The sequence below is a fragment of the Adiantum capillus-veneris genome, chromosome 17 (genome assembly GCF_014529385.1).
Source record: "Adiantum capillus-veneris isolate H3 chromosome 17, ASM1452938v2, whole genome shotgun sequence".
Lineage (NCBI taxonomy): Eukaryota > Viridiplantae > Streptophyta > Polypodiopsida > Polypodiales > Pteridaceae > Adiantum > Adiantum capillus-veneris.
Genome location: NC_140947.1, coordinates 104,312,217 through 104,328,065, shown reverse-complemented (window position 1 = coordinate 104,328,065; position 15,849 = coordinate 104,312,217). Strand labels below are relative to the sequence as shown.

The following is a 15,849-nucleotide window of genomic DNA, read 5'->3' as shown; positions in this document are numbered from 1 at the left end:
AAAAAAAAAAGGGAAAAAAAAAGCCATCCAAAGCAATATCTCTATTGCTTTGGATGGCTTTTTTTTTTCCTTTTTTTTTTTGGGCCTAAGCACCCCCTAACACTCCATTTCTTTCCCTTAGGAAAGAGATATTGCTTTGGATGGCTTTTTTTTTCCCTTTTTTTTTTTTTTGGGCCTAAGCACCCCCTAACACTCCATTTCTTTCCCTTAGGAAAAAAAAAAAAAACCTACACTCCACTCTCCCCCTCTCACAATCCCCCCTCCCCCCCTCATGTGCCCAACCCTGCCCTTCCCTTTCGGACCCCTCTCCCGCCTTCTCTCTCTCTCTCTCTCTCTCTCTCTCTCTCTCTCTCTCTCTCTCTCTCTCTCTCTCTAACAGAGGAACCCTTCTCCTTCACGCTGGTCGACCTTCTCTTGGGCGAGGGGCAACCTCGAGGGGAGGTCCCGTCAGCCACAGTGCAGCCCCCTCCTCTATCGCCAGACAGCATCTCGTAAGCCTCGACAGTCTGCTGAGCCTCTCAACCCCTCCTTGCGCTGCCTACCGACTCAGCCCTCCCCAACACTTTGAAAACTTTCTCCAGGTTTCCCCACTAAGGTCTACCTCACATCCAAGGAGTCCTTCCCACACGATGCAGTGAGAGAAGTCCTCCACACCAATCAAAGCCGACACGCCTCTTTGTGCCCACTCCACGGGTGGATCCGATAGACCTCCTTCGAGCGCAACTCCGAGAACTCAGAGATGAAAACACGGAACTCAAGGGGCGTCTCAAGGCCTTGGAGACCCACCTCACCCTCTTGGAGTCACAAAAGCAAATCGACACAAAGCATATCCTTGCCCAAGCAAAGAGAGTTGAGCACACACTCACCGCAAGTATGGCAAATCTTGCCACTCATGTCAATGCAGCAACCACCACCGTATCTTCCAAGGTAGGAGAATGCATTCAAGAACGTCATCGACAAAAAGGATTGGCGCTATCCCTCCACATCGGAGGCTTACCCTCTACTTGGTGGGAGGACGATGATTGCACTTCCACCTTAGCCAATCTCAACCAAGCCATTCACCCGACTGAGTTTGATCCTAACACAATCGAGAAGGTCCATCATCACCACCACAACAACCAAGGTACCCTCGTTTTCAAAAACAAAGAGGATCGTAAAGCACTTTTATAGCAAGCTCGACTACTCAAGGGCTCCAAAATTTGGATGAGCGAGCCTTGACCCCCGCCCAACTCAAAATCAAGAAACAAGAACTCCAAAAGATGCGTGATTCTCGAGCAGCACGTAAATGGGCCATCTATCGAGGTGGCAAGGCCATTATTGACAAATTTCGAGTTCCAAGGACTCCCATACCACCCTCCCCCCACTCCCTAAGTGACGTAGGTCACAACTTCGTTGTATCCGCATCTAGCCATATTCCAATGTACCCTCTTGGTAAGAGGCCCCATGTATGTTTTCTTGGCCCCATAGGTCATATTTGACCTCCGAGGACGATAATGACATCTATCTATCTATCTATCTCTCTGTCTCTCTCTCCTTCTCTCTCATTTTATTTTGTACCTAGACATTGTATTAGTTCCACCAAGAATGTATCAATTTGGTCGCATGGGTCATTTTGGCCTTTTGAAGACAGTTAGCATAGCATTTCATTTCATTTCTCATTGGGATTGGAGGGACTCAATCGATAGTGTGACAGGAGGCAAAGAAAGAAAAAAGGAAGATGTAGTGGGAGAGAGATCATTAAGGAGAGAGAGAGAGAGAGAAAGAAGGGGGAAACAAAATTGTGAGGGAGAGAGGTGAAGTGTATCGTTTTTTTTTTAAGAAAGACGGCGGGCTCACTTCCTCTACAACCCCCCCCCTCCCCCCCCGCGCTCCCTCTCTTTCTCTCTCCCAGTCTCCTACTCTCTCTCCACCTGCCACCCCTCTTCTCTTTATCTCTCTCTCCCTCCCAGTGCCCTCCCTCTCTCTTCCCCTCCCGCTATCACTCTCTCTTTCTCTCCCGCTCTCTCCCTCTTTTACAAAAAAGGGGGGCACTAGAGATACTGCTAGTGCTTTGTTTTTTTAAAATATCTCTCTCCACCCTCTGTCTCTCTCTCTACCCTTGCCACCCTTCGCTCTCGTCCTAGTGTGTGTGTGTGTGTGTGTGTGTGTGTGTGTGTGTGTGTGTGTGTGTGTGTGTGTGTGTGTGTGTGTGAGAGAGAGAGAGAGAGAGAGAGAGAGAGAGAGAGAGAGGGGGGGGGTGGGGTGGGGTAGGGGGTGGGAGGGGGAGACAACAAGAGAGAGGGGTGGCAAGCAAGAGAGAGACACTCGCACAGAGGGAAGATAGCACGAGAGAGAGAGAGAGAGAGAGAGAGAGAGAGAGAGAGAGAGAGAGAGAGGGGAGGGAGGGAGAGGGGATAGGGAGAGGGGTCATAGAGTGACTAAGAAGAGAGAGAGGAAGAAGGGAGTAGGTGATAGGAGGACTTTATGGAAGGGAGGGTGGTTTATAGAGGAGGAGCTGGAGGAAGGGAAGGTGGTTAGAGGAGTAGATGGAGAGAGGAGGTGGAGGAGAGGAAGGATTTTGGAGGAGGAGGAAGGGAAGAGGAGGAAGCACATGGGCGGCAAGAGGAGGAAGGGGAGGTAGGGAGAGCGGCACTCCAAAAAAAAAAAAAAAAGCTCACTCCGTTGAGCTCGCTCGAAGACCTAACTCCATTTAGAACGCTCATGAGCATGGTAAATGAGTTTATCACAACAAAGATGTACCAAAAATAGTACCTTTTGTCACTTTCCATGAAAGTAACTTGCTAACATAACTCATCAGCCATGTTTAAGCCCTTGACTTGTTCCCAAGTTTCATCATCAGTAAACAACCCCACCCTAACAAGTATTCAAGGTTGAGAACCTGACTTATACATGAAGAGACTAAACCTAGTCGCAAACATGCGTTAATTAATAGTAAGTAAAATCCAAGAAGAGCAATAAACGCTTATTAATTGGAGTGCTTGGTGCTAATGTACACACTTTGCATATCCTTTAGCCCAAGATTACACTTTGTAATCTGCTTATCCCCTTGGATAACTGACAGTACTGAGGTTTTTTCCCATGATTTACAGATAGTCTTCCTAGATGACTGGTAAATGGGAATCACATTATCGTGTAACATTGTTGAGGAATCAACAATGTGCAGATTAACCATCGTGGTTAACTTGAAAAATCCACAAACACCCAAACTGATCCATAACCTCTATTGGTGATTACTAGACCCAAAAGTAATCTCATAGAGATAGTGCACATAGAGTGCAAAATGCTTCATAAGCAACAACTTGAGGAATATTCATGCCGCTCCAAATCAGCCTTTGCTAAACACTAAGGCCCATAACACCTAGTGTGCATGCATTTAGCAAAAAACAAATCCGAACCTGTATATTCATGATCATCCTTGCCAGTACTTATGGAAAATGTGATGTGCGTAGCACACAGTAAAGAGGAATGTAAATAGTTTTGAAAAGAAACTAAATACTTTCAGTGGTAATCATTTTCAAGCCTTACTGAAATGTTTGAACCATAATAGAAGATGAAACATTAATCACTTCTAGGGACAACAATGAAACTTTTTCATTAACCACTCAGAGCCTTGCTATATGTATAAACAACCATCTGTAATGTTGTTTAGCAATACTTGTAGCTGAACAAATCATTCTAAGTATCCCAAAAATTTTGGCCACTGAAATTGCTCCTGATACGTTGTGCTAAAAATGGTCTAGAAAACGGATTTGACTAGCACATAGGGACTTTGTCGTGACACATATTTGAAATAGGGGGCGTCAGTGTCAACCCCAGAGACTCATATTCGCCACACGTGGAATATGTCTCAATTAAGGATGTCTGAAAAAAGAACATCCTTCAAATACAAGATGTACTTGTGTGTGGAGGTAACTCTAAACACTCTGCAACAAGAGTGAGAGGGACCCTCATTCATTGCTCCACAGTGGCTAAACCAAACTCCTTGAGTCCCTAGACCATGTTGTATCCCATGTGACAACATGTGCCAAATCGAATCCCACAAGTGGATTCATAACAGCATAATGTACATTGGACACTACGGTCAAAAATACTTGTTTCGACACGCCCTTCACATGGCCCTGGGGATTGAACCGAAAGTTTAGTTACCCATATTCATATGCGTAGGAGTACGTCTCCCACTGTGAGAAAGCGAAGAAACATTGTACTGGAAACCCTGGATGTTGCCTTCACAATCCAAACCCGTTGGGTATAATCTACGTAGTGAACCCCTTGATAAGACCCTTTGTAGAAACTGCTCAACTAGCAAGTAACGGTAATCCACATAGTTAACCATATACAAAATTATTGGAATCAACTTAAAAGTTTGAATTTGTCCGCTTGCCCATGGTAGATTATTGGCTTCTTTTCTTGAAAGTACAACTGGGATAGATCAAACTATGATCCTCAATGCCTATGGGGAGATGTAGCAATCACCCGCCGGGTCTTAGCCCAAAACAGTATGTCCATAGACAATCCATAGTGCTATAGAGGGAGCGAGAGATCCACACAACTGAAATGCCTACCTCTTATCGACATCCATACCATCTCAACCTATTGCGGCATCTATACTCCATGGTAGAGATCAACAGATGGGAGTTTAAGCTTATCAAAAACTCAACTCGAGCGTCGCACTGAAAACATGTAGTGCAAAATGACGCACTAAACATCCGTAATGACAAGACTCTTGCTTGTCAGTTAAAGTCATTTTGTACTCCACTGGGTAGAGTTGTTCGATCTTGAGAACAATCATCCAAGGAATACCAACAAGTGGGTCTTACCCTAGATTTAACAATGGCTCTTAGCCAGTGTGTGTGGCTCATAGTCCTAATGGAAATTAGTGTTCAATAATCAAACCGATGAAGACTAATGTGGATGGCATCTTGCCCAATTTTTAGCTGAGAGTTAGAGCACCTTGGCTCAGGAGGACTCACCAGCGAAACATGTAGGAAAAGCTTCTTAGAAAGTGTGCATTATTCTTCAAGAGAAATAAGAGAGAGAGAGAGAGAGAGAGAGAGAGAGAGAGAGAGAGAGAGAGAGAGAGAGAGAGAGCATGTTGGGCTAAGGAACTTTCCTTAAGTTACTGCCTTGTATGTACTGCACCCATGCTTGTGTGCATCTTATGCGTAGCATGCAGCTTATCCTATAAGCTTGTAACAATCTGACTGGATAACGCTCTCATCGAGAGAGGTAACACAAGTCACATCTTGCCTCACCTATCGTGTAGGGGATCGTGACTGTAGGAAAATGACTTAACAATGGCTCTTTGCCTGTGAATTAAGTCTTAAGTCTTAGATTTGGGTTCCTTTTAGTGTTGTTGTGTGTTGACAGCAACCAAAAAGCATGTTGAAAGAATCTAGAAGTTTCCTCGTCCTTGACAGACTGTCTGGTGTTATAGCAGAAGCGTAATTGATGAGGCACTGGAGTTCAGTCCACTTGACCAACATGCCTTGCATGCAAAATTGTAAGCCCTTGGCTACTATGATGGCCTCAAGCATGAGATCCGAAGCCATAAGTGCCCTGCAGAGTCTGCATTGGTAGTGATGCATCATAACGTGATGTCACCACACATAAAAGGGGAACAAATTTCTAATCGCAACAGTTCCCCAAACTGGTGTGCCAATGCCCTTGATACCAAATCAATAGGCAGTAGCGTGGCACACATGAGAAGCCTTGCTTCATGCAAAATTGTCAAAGCACTTTGCTTTACACAACCAAAAATATTTTCCGAATGAAATGTGTAAACATGGAAAAATAAATAAAACTAAATATGGTCTAACTTAGTCATCTTGCTGTAACCAGTTGCCTAGAGATGTCGGAAGAAAAGCTCACTCAAATGTAGATCATAACCCTCTCTGTTCCGTGAGAGAAAGTTGGCCTGAAATATCCTGGAGGCATATGGAGAATTTCCCCAAGGGCGTGTGTTCATAGCATACCCCAAACGGGAAAAATCTTAATGTAAGAGTCATAAATTGAAGCCTTGCTTCAGAGAAATATTTTTGTGTTGATAGCCAACGGATGTGGCTGCAGATATCATAACAAAAAATAATCAACCGTGTCGATCAATTCAATTAAAATTGACTAGTACTGTGTGGTAAGCATCCTCTGTCAGCTTCAAGAAACAGTAAGAAGGAGTCGGCCATGCCGAACAACTTGCTGCCTTTAACAAGTCCAAAAATAGGCCGTGCCTGTCTCCTTGAGATACTAAAAAATTGCAAATTTGATATGCTTTATCATCAGATTGAACCGTTGATGAGCCGTGCTTCAGATCAAGGCGGTAGGTACTCAAGCCATGCTTGATTCGAATGAGTATTTGAATCATTGGTCCTTGGTATACAATAGAATTGTAATGCTTAAAATAACTATCACAAGTCGTGCTTATGCTTGGAGGGAGGAAATTGCACTCACATCTGTTGCATGTAAAGACTATCATGCGATTCTCATGCATTTGTTATGTAGAGATACATTAATGAATTGTAGACCAAGTTGTGCAGATAACAATGAAGTATGAGCATCAGAATGCACTGACAAAGCGTACCTGAAATTGTTTGTCGAGGCATGTAAAAGCGATTGCAAATCTAGATTGATCGAAAACATCCGGCCTAACCACCGTTATATATCAAGCACGATAAACTTCCAAGACATACCATGCATGCTTGATCTTATTGATGATGGAGAGCCGTTGTGCTTATTATGCTTATGCTAACCACAAAAGCACCTTGTGCTTGGTACCAGCCTTGATTGTGGATGCACTTACAGGTTTTGTGCATGCGAGAGTTACACAGCATGTTTGAAAAATTTGGCAACCAAAAAACCAAATCTATATGCATACCTTACCTTTGAAAGGTGAGAGACGAATTGTAGTCATGTCATCCAAGAGATACAACAGTCATCATGGCACTTTCTTGGATGCAAGAGTTGCCTCACTATCGATGCTTTGGCAAGGTCTTGAAAAGTCCTTGGAAAGTACGATTTTGCGAGCGTATTGGTTCATTCTTGACGTTTATTGTAGATTGCTGGAAATTTGTCATGTCGTGCCCCCGATGTAATAGTTACCTTGGAAGCTACGATCGAAGCCAAGTTGTCACACTTGCTTGGTGTGACAGACCTCCAGGGTGGTCCATGGGCAAAAAAAGGTTAAAAAATCTTTTAAAGCAAATTGGCGATGGCGTTCTCTGTCAACTGCGCAGAACAGAGGTTGACACAACTCGCAATACCGAGGTCAAACCCCAGTGCTGGTGAAACGGGAGTTGGTCCCTGCTACCACTCGATCTTAACAAGCCCAAAATTCAACGTTGTCGACATAGTCGACTATGTCGACTGTTTTCTTCTCCTCCTGCTAAGCGGGCCTGCCCGCGTGCCTATGATCTCCTCGTTGTGGCTTCGGCCTTCCCGCCTAGCAAGAGCGTCTACACACACCGAGCCAAGAATTCTACGGCCTTCTTCTTCCCAAGGCTCTTGCCCACATCTGTCTCCATGGAACTTTCGGGGAGAGAGAGAGAGAGAGAGAGAGAGAGAGAGAGAGAGAGAGAGAGAGAGAGAGAGAGAGAGAGAGAGAGAGAGAGCATGCAACACCATGCAAGGTTCCCCCTTCCTCCATAGCCCCTCCCGTCCCTAAGCTCTGATACCACTGAAAGGGCAAGGGAACTGGAACATGCTCATCACCACCTAGCATGCCCTATATAGGCCCTTGGCCTTCTAAATATCAAGAGCCCCTTGACTACATGTCCGTCCTGGCCCTTGGTCGTGCCTGTGATACCAGTGAAAGGGCAAGGGAACTTGAACATGCTCATCACCACCCAGCCATTCCCTATATAGGCCCTTGGCCTTCTAAATATAGAGACCCCCTTGACTGCATGTCCATCCTGGCCCTTGGCCGTGCCTGGTCCTACCATTGTCCTGACACTTCTAGGACTATAGACCCAAGCCATTGTCAATGGTAAAGGTCTATTCCCTGGATGTTTCTTGTTTAGAGACTTTGACTTTCAATAGGCCTAGAGACCTGTCAACGACCCCATCCCAATCTTCATATTGGTGGGTTGGGGATGTCACACACTTCTTGGCCCAGATCTTATTGAGGTCCTCAATCCACTCCTCCAAATAGCAGAGCTCTTCATAGATGGCTAATTTCATCTTTGGCAATCAAAATTGCCTTTCAGTAGGCCACTTTCAACCTTTCCAATCAAGCGGTGTCGAGCAAGGGGTCAAGATCAGGGTAGAGAGTTCTTTTAGGAGCCTTTTGATGAGGACCTTCTCTTGGAACAAGAGATTACCACATAATTTCAGGTACTCCAGGGTATGCCAATCCACTCTTTGATAATTCTAGAGAGAATTCAAGGTGTCAAAACTCTTATTGTTAAGCTCCTTGGCTATCTCAATCCAATGATCATCAAGGCCCAGGCCTTCCACTATGGGGCCCCAAGGAGACCACTGACTTGTCGTGCCTTTCTAGTACCTAATCTTTTTGCTATGGTTAATATATATATACAACTCACAATTGTGAGTATTGCAAAAAAGAAAAAGATCATCTAATTTTGTCTTCTCATTTCTACATTTCATATTGCTTGCCTATGTAGTCTATATTGAGTGTTATACCTCCCAAAACAAAAAAAGTTATATCACAGGAGATGCCCTGTGAAAAATGAAAGCAAAAGGGAAGGTTTCACGGAGATCATGGAGAGCAATCGGTGGGGTAAAATGGACGTTTGTCCCTAATGCTGAGGTAGGACTAGGAGAGTTCTTTTGTCAAACAAACATGAGACATCACCCACGACTGTTCCCATCACTCTGTTTGTGTGCCAGCTCCGATCATGATGGTTTAGCTTGCGGCACGAGGGGAGAGGTGACGTTGGAGTAGGTGGCATGAGGGGAGTTGCCGCATTAGGGGTCAAAGAGGGAAAGATAGCAGCTGCCATGTGCTCGTTGTGGCAAGGAAGAGATGTAGGCACCTGATGCGCGAGATAGCACGAGAGCAGGTGGCAACTACCCTTCCCCAAGGGCAGCACCAAGTTACTATCAGACAGCACGACACGGACTTCTGTTCTCTTTTTTTTTTTATTGCAACGAAGTGGACCTGTGCTGCAATTAGGGTTTCTCTCTATCTACCTGTAGGGGAGGTGTCCTGCACAGGGTCTCCTCTCTCTCTCACAACCTGCAATGGAGCTGGCCTGGCAACGCCCAATCTCTCACGCACACAAACCAGGACATGCAGTTGATTACGCAGGGCAAAAGAAGAAGAAGAAGAGAATGTGGCACTGCAAGCTTGAAGCAAGTGGCCCTGGGAGCGCAAGAAGAGACAAAAGATCGACATGACTTCAAGGCTCGGTCGGCAGGAGGCACAGATGCGAGTCGTTTGACAATGGAATTTTGCATGTCTCGTTTCAGAGCACCAGTGAGGACTGCCATTGCGCGAACAGAGACACAGAGAGAGAGAGAGAGAGAGAGAGAGAGAGAGAGAGAGAAGGGGTGGGATTATCTCCAATTCTCGAAGGCATTTGACCAGGGCACGGAGCGTGTGGAGCGCCATGTCTCAGTGTGAAGGCAGAGAGACGAAGACAGACCGTGCACCAAGGTACGAGGGTGTGATGTCCTTAATGCAGAGCGGATGATGGGGACAGCAGCACACACCTTTGGTGAAGGAAGCAATGCGAGGAAAGCTATGAGGTGAAGTAGTGTGAGAAGGATGTGAGCTGCGGCAGAAGCACACACTAGGGGGCGAATGATGCCCGCCACATGATAGACGTGCAGAAGTAGGACGAGCAGGAGAGAGGCGAAGTTGTGCATCCACCTAGCGAGGCAAGTCTCCTCCTCTCTGGTGGTGCAGGTCTGTACGTGAACAGTCGAGACAACCATCGCCGGGGGAGGAAGGGGGAGGGGACATGGGAACAAGATCGAGCGCCTGCATTGCCTGAAGCTACGAGCATAATGTTAAAAGCTAAGCAATTGGAGGAATCTTTGCAAGAAATTAATTCATGAATCCAAGTTAGACCAAGTGAATATATTCCATTCACAAAGGATGTGCAAAATTTTGTCTAGTTTAGCTAAAAATCTCACATGAATTGTGTGATTCCGCATCAACATGAGATATTCTAAATTTTTGCACCGGTCTATACTTTTTGGAAAATGTTGAGAGAGAAAAAAGAGTCACCTTTTGTGTGTTTTCAATTGAGATGTTATGAGAATGTTGGGATCTACAGAAATCACAAGAGACATCCTTGCCAATTTTCTTGAGTTCTTGTTCCCTCAACCTTCTCTTGGTAGCATGAAGAAAATATGTTGTTGAAAATAATAAACCTTATCGAAACATAGAATGATACCTTAAACGCTTAGAGCTGAAAGAGAGTTGTCTATTAAGTAGCTAATTATTACATATTTATAGGCTATTGGTTTGGAAGCGGTCTATTTACATTGTGCTTCACTCTTGGAAAGAACCATCTTCATGTAGAATTCCCTTTCTCCCCTTTTTTGTAGCTTTTGCCGTTAAAGATTATGCAGATCAGTCTGCCTTAATTATAACACTAGCCTTGTGAATGGGCCATAAGAGTGGCTTGGACCATTAAAGCAGTTCATCATGTTAGATTTTGGCAATGAGGCCATAACTTTTTATATGAGATAAAAACTTCTTGATTACATTTTTTTTTTTACAAGTGCTCAGTTGAGCTTGAATTGCTTTAAACATAGAAGGTTAAAAATAGCCCTGGTATATCCTTTGCATAGGGTTCTCCAAAAAATACTACATCAAAGGGGACACCTCTCCACGACTACACTTACATGTGTAGCATGCAGTTTTAGTTCCTTTTACATAGGAGTTTCCACCAGCATGTTTCCAGAAGAGCATTTCTGCCCAGAGGATCACACTGTTTTTGAAAAAGTATATCATTTTTGGAATGCCAAATTTCTTTCAATAAATTAGCTCTTACTATGCAAATGTTTCCTGTCAAAAGATCCATATTGTCAATGTGTATAGATCCCATAGCTAGGTCGCCTTTAAAGAAGGGAGTTCCCAAATGTGTGTACACCCACCTACAAATTGTGCCCGTGAAGACTCTAATTTCCAGACATCCCAAGAACAGTTGTGTGAAAACCAAAGAGTACTCTTCAAAGGAAAACTTTATCTCTCTCTTTGCATTTGGCCTTCCAGATGTTTCCAACTACTTGACTCCATTTTCTTGCAGCCCACTTTTTGGACCAGATCCTATTGAGGTGTTGGATCCATACCACTATAGAGCAGAGCTTTTCATAAATTGTTTTAGTCTTGAATGAGAAAAATAGTCTTTCTAGAGGCCATTTCCAAGCTTTCCAATCAAGTAGTGTGGAGCATGCAAGAAGGGTTAGGTTTGAGATTTTTTCAAGTAGTCTTTCGATGAGGATTTTCTCCTGGAGCAAGAGATTGATCCAAGGTTTCAAATGCTCAAAGGATTGACAATCTCCTTTTTGATAATCCCAAAGAGAATCCAAGGTGTCAAAGCCCTTGTTGTTAACATTCTTGGCTATTTCAATCCAATGGTTATTAAGGCCCAAGCCTTCCATTATGGGAACCCACGGAGACAAGTGTCTAGCCATACCTTTCCAGTACCTTATCTCTTTCTTCCACTTGAGTGCATCTACAACTTTACAACATTTTTTGACAAACTTCCTAGTAAAACCACCTACTTGAGCCCTCACGCCAAAGAGCACTTATTACAATTCTGGATTTGAACCCCTTTATCTCTCCTCTTATCATCACTTGTTCAAACATAGCAATAAGAGGGTGGTGTTGGGGTAAGCCATTTAGCTTACACTCGATGTGTGACAAACCCCCTAAATCCAAGCATATCAACCATGCACCATAATGTGCATATATGCATCCCACAACATAGAATTCTTGAATTATATGTGCTTCTTTATATAGTCACATCCTATTCACTATAAGCACATGATATTTGACCCTTCTCCCACATGTGATGGAAATCACTTTCTAGCATTAAATGCCACCTTTCCACTTTGAGCCTATATAAGACCTTATTAGTAAAAATCTTATTCAGGGCTTCTTTGATTATGAGAGAGGGAGAATCTTCCTTTTCAATGATTTTTCTAAGATGATCATGCATCACTTTGCCCATCTAATGAGGGTTGTTGATCTGGACTCCCTGGTTGTTGATCAAGGAAGAGATGAGAGACTATTGTTTTCTTAACTTTATTGTTATGAGTAGTGTGTTCTTGCTATCTTCATTAGTCTTAATGCATTAGGAGAAATATGGACCTTACATTGGCCTTGTAAGGAATCCTAATTTTTAGGGATTAAGGCTAATGTTGTGTGGGGTAAGGGGGCAAGGGCATAGAAGAAGGTAGTTTTGAGTAGGCTTTTCTAGCCTTTTTGTTAGACAAATGTAGGATATGGACCTAAGGGGTTACTTTCTCTCTCTAGCTTTTTTAAAGTGATCAGCATAAACGTGGGTCACTAAGAGTCAAAATTTGACTTTTTTAAAAAAAAGTCATTTTTACTTATTTTTTACTTAAAACTCTCTCCCAGCATATATACATATCCAAAAATCATGTTTTGACCCATTTTTTAATCCACAAGCTTAGAAAGTCCATTTTTTCAAAAATCTTTTCTCCCAAAAAGTAAAAAACACTTTGTTCTCTCCTCCTCCTCCCTCTTTCCTCCTCTCTCCCTCTCTTCTCCCTCCATGCCCCTACCTTCCTCCTCCTCCCCAATCTCTCCCTCCCCCCCTCCCTCCTTCTCTCCTCCCATCATCCTCAATCTCCCTACCCCTCCCCCTCTATCTTTTCATCCTTTTCTTCCTCATGCAACACTTCCATGGTGCTCACGGATATCACAAATGGTTTGCTTCCACCACCACGTACTCTGCACACCAAAAGTACACATATTCGCTTACCAACATTCACACCGAAGACCGTTGTTGAGGGTGATCAAAGGTCATCACAGGAACGTCGCGCCGCTCGTGAGACCAATATTGACATTTGGGTGGACGACCATTTTTACCCTTATGATCCTATAAGCCGCTTCCATCCATCCTTTAATAGCTAGCCTTTCGACATTTTTTCAATTTCTTGGGAGGGGAGAAGCAGGCTTGTTAGGCTATTGCAAGCGGTTGTGTATGGGTGTAGGTGCTTCTTTGCATATGTGGATGCACGAATGTCAAGCTCTTCACCTCAAGACGACGGCATTACAAGAGAGTGTTGCCTCTTCGGAGAGGGTGGTTGAAACTCTTCAACAACAAATGCAAGAAAAGGAATCCCGCATTAAGAATCTTGCCAACACCATCACATACTTGAAAGAAACACCCCTTGGTGCAAGACAACGCAAACGCACGTATTCATCCATTGAAACTCTTGCACATTCGGAAGGAGCATGCAAACGACGAGTGACAGCCACAAGGTGATTTGGTCTTTACTTGCATGAGGCATTCTTACTTCACACTATTCTCTAACATTTATTTTTATTGGTTGCTAGAAAATTTATCTAGGAAGCATGCGGTGAAACAAGCCAAGATGATCGAGTCAACCTTCTCACTAGTTGTTTCAATACCCAGGATGTGATTTCTATCTTACAATCACCTGGAGGTAAGCACATTAAGGATGCAGTCACCAAGGACCTTATGCGTAAATTGAGAAATGTGGTTAGTGATGATGACGTGGTTAATTGAGAAATGTGATTAGTGATGACGTGCAAAAGCTTGTGATGAGGCTGGAATCAGCACCAAAGCCTATCAGGCTATTTTCCAACTCCTAAAGGATGCCCTCAAAGAGCATGGCATTGTGGAAAATCTATTTCCCATTTCTCACAAGGTCAACCTCGCAAAGAAGGCCACAAACAAAGATGTGTTCTCCCGCATTGGGACATACCTACACATTGAGGACACAATGCCAACTTCCCTTTATGCTCCCTTTATGCTTTGTGCGCAACAAAGACAAGGGGAAAAGGTAAGAAACAATCCATAAGACCTTCAGAGAAGGGCTTCCCTTACACAATGTGGAACAATATTTTTGTGGAGCTTAGAGGACTTCAACAAGCCATGCTTAGATTTTACGAGCTACCTGAAGAAGGTGACACAGTATACTTTTTTCTTTTGGTTTTTTTCTTATCATAGACTTTGAAGTTTAAGGTCTTGGCAAAATATTTATTTTGTAGTGCTTGGCACAAAGGTCGCTTTTGTGCTGAAACTCGATGAGTGTCAAATAGTGAAAGGTCGAAGATTAAAGAGGCTAAGTGTCACTCTAATAAACGATGCCCTTTTGCAAACCAAGCTAAGGGATTTAGTCGAGCCATCGCCCACCCCATCTTTTAGCGTGAAATGAGAGAAAGACATTTGGTGGTTGGGTGCTATTGAGGTGCCCAAAGAGACCAACGGAGTATTTTCATGGATTTTTGAGAGAACTCCATGGATCACAGAAGTAATCACTCCCAATTTGCAGGTCAGAAGTTGGAGGTTGAGGATTTTGGTAGCTATGATGTGGAGTGGCACTTAGGTGGGGACTTGAAGACCATAAAGTGTTTGCTTGGCTGCAAACCAGGGGCTTCTTCTCTCATGCCTTGTCCATTTTGCACTCGAGGGTACAAACCTAATGGACAAAAATCACACAAGAAAACTGCAAAGGTCGGCTCCATGCTTCCATGGCAAGGGCATGGAGAACAAGGGTTGGATTGTCGTGATGTCGGAGATGAAGGTAGAGAATGGGAAGCGTCTATTCTGAGGTGTCCCACACTCAATGCCCCCAGACCGTGACCAAAAGGACCACGCTTGGAGTCCAATCTTTCCATTTCCTCTATCAAATGTACATTTGTTTACATTACACGCATTCATGCGCATTTTTGATAGGCTATTGAAGCTCCACATTGACTATGCTTTCACAATGAAACCATTGGAAAAGTCCTAGGAAGCGATGGAGGTACTCTTGAATTCCATTGGCTATCACAGTGGAAATGTGTCTATCGTTGCTGCAAAGAACACAGGGGAGGCACACAAAATTGCTCAACAAGTGCCAATGAGTGGACAAAAATCCAGACACTTTTTGAAGAAAGTTTCCCAAGGAAAGCCAAGTCGATATGCTGCTCAAAACAGCTCCAACCAGAAAGTAGGTCACCTTTGGGAGCTTTGGAAGGAGTTATGCAAAGCTACTACTGACAATGATTCAAATGGCGAGCTTGCAAATAAGCGCAAGCAAGTTTGGACACATTTTGATAAAATGGTCAAGCTTATGGGCCTTAACAGCACAACAGAAGAACAACACCAATCATTTCAAGAAGCCTTGGCGGATTTTACCAACGTCTTCACCCTTTCTTGGGGTGAAAATAACATCACACATTACATGGTAAGCTATGTACATGGTGAATTTATTACAAGGGATTTTTTTCATTAAATAATGTGGATCGTTTACTCATGTGAACAGCATAACTTTTTTGCGCATGGTGCATTTTTTATGCACAAGTATGGATTGCTTGAAATTTCTAGCACTCAAGGCATGGAGAAGTCTCATTATCGTGCAAGGGGAGTGTACTTCAAAAATACTCGACATGGTGGTGGAATGGTGCAATCCAATTATTTGGAGGAGATGTTCAACTGGTTTTTTCGCACAACATTTGCTCGTAAGCTCACAATGGAGCGTGCGCGACAATCCAGGATTGCTATTGAAGTGCGGAAATGGAATCGTCAAGAGCATAGCAGCAAGTGACAAATGTCGCAAGGTCCCGCCAAGCATGTTGTATGGTGGCAATGTAGAGTGCGACAAGGGTCAAAGTTTATTCTACACAAGTCACTACACGTGAACGCAGGGTCCAACTCTTAACGACATGTTCATTTAAAAAATAAT

General features: G+C 43.7%; 1 pseudogene; it reads left to right on the top strand.

Annotated features, from left to right (window-relative positions):
• The first annotated feature begins 629 nt into the window (after positions 1-629).
• LOC147437812 (uncharacterized) lies at positions 630-1,218 on the top strand (annotated as a pseudogene).
• Positions 1,219-15,849: the final 14,631 nt, after the last annotated feature.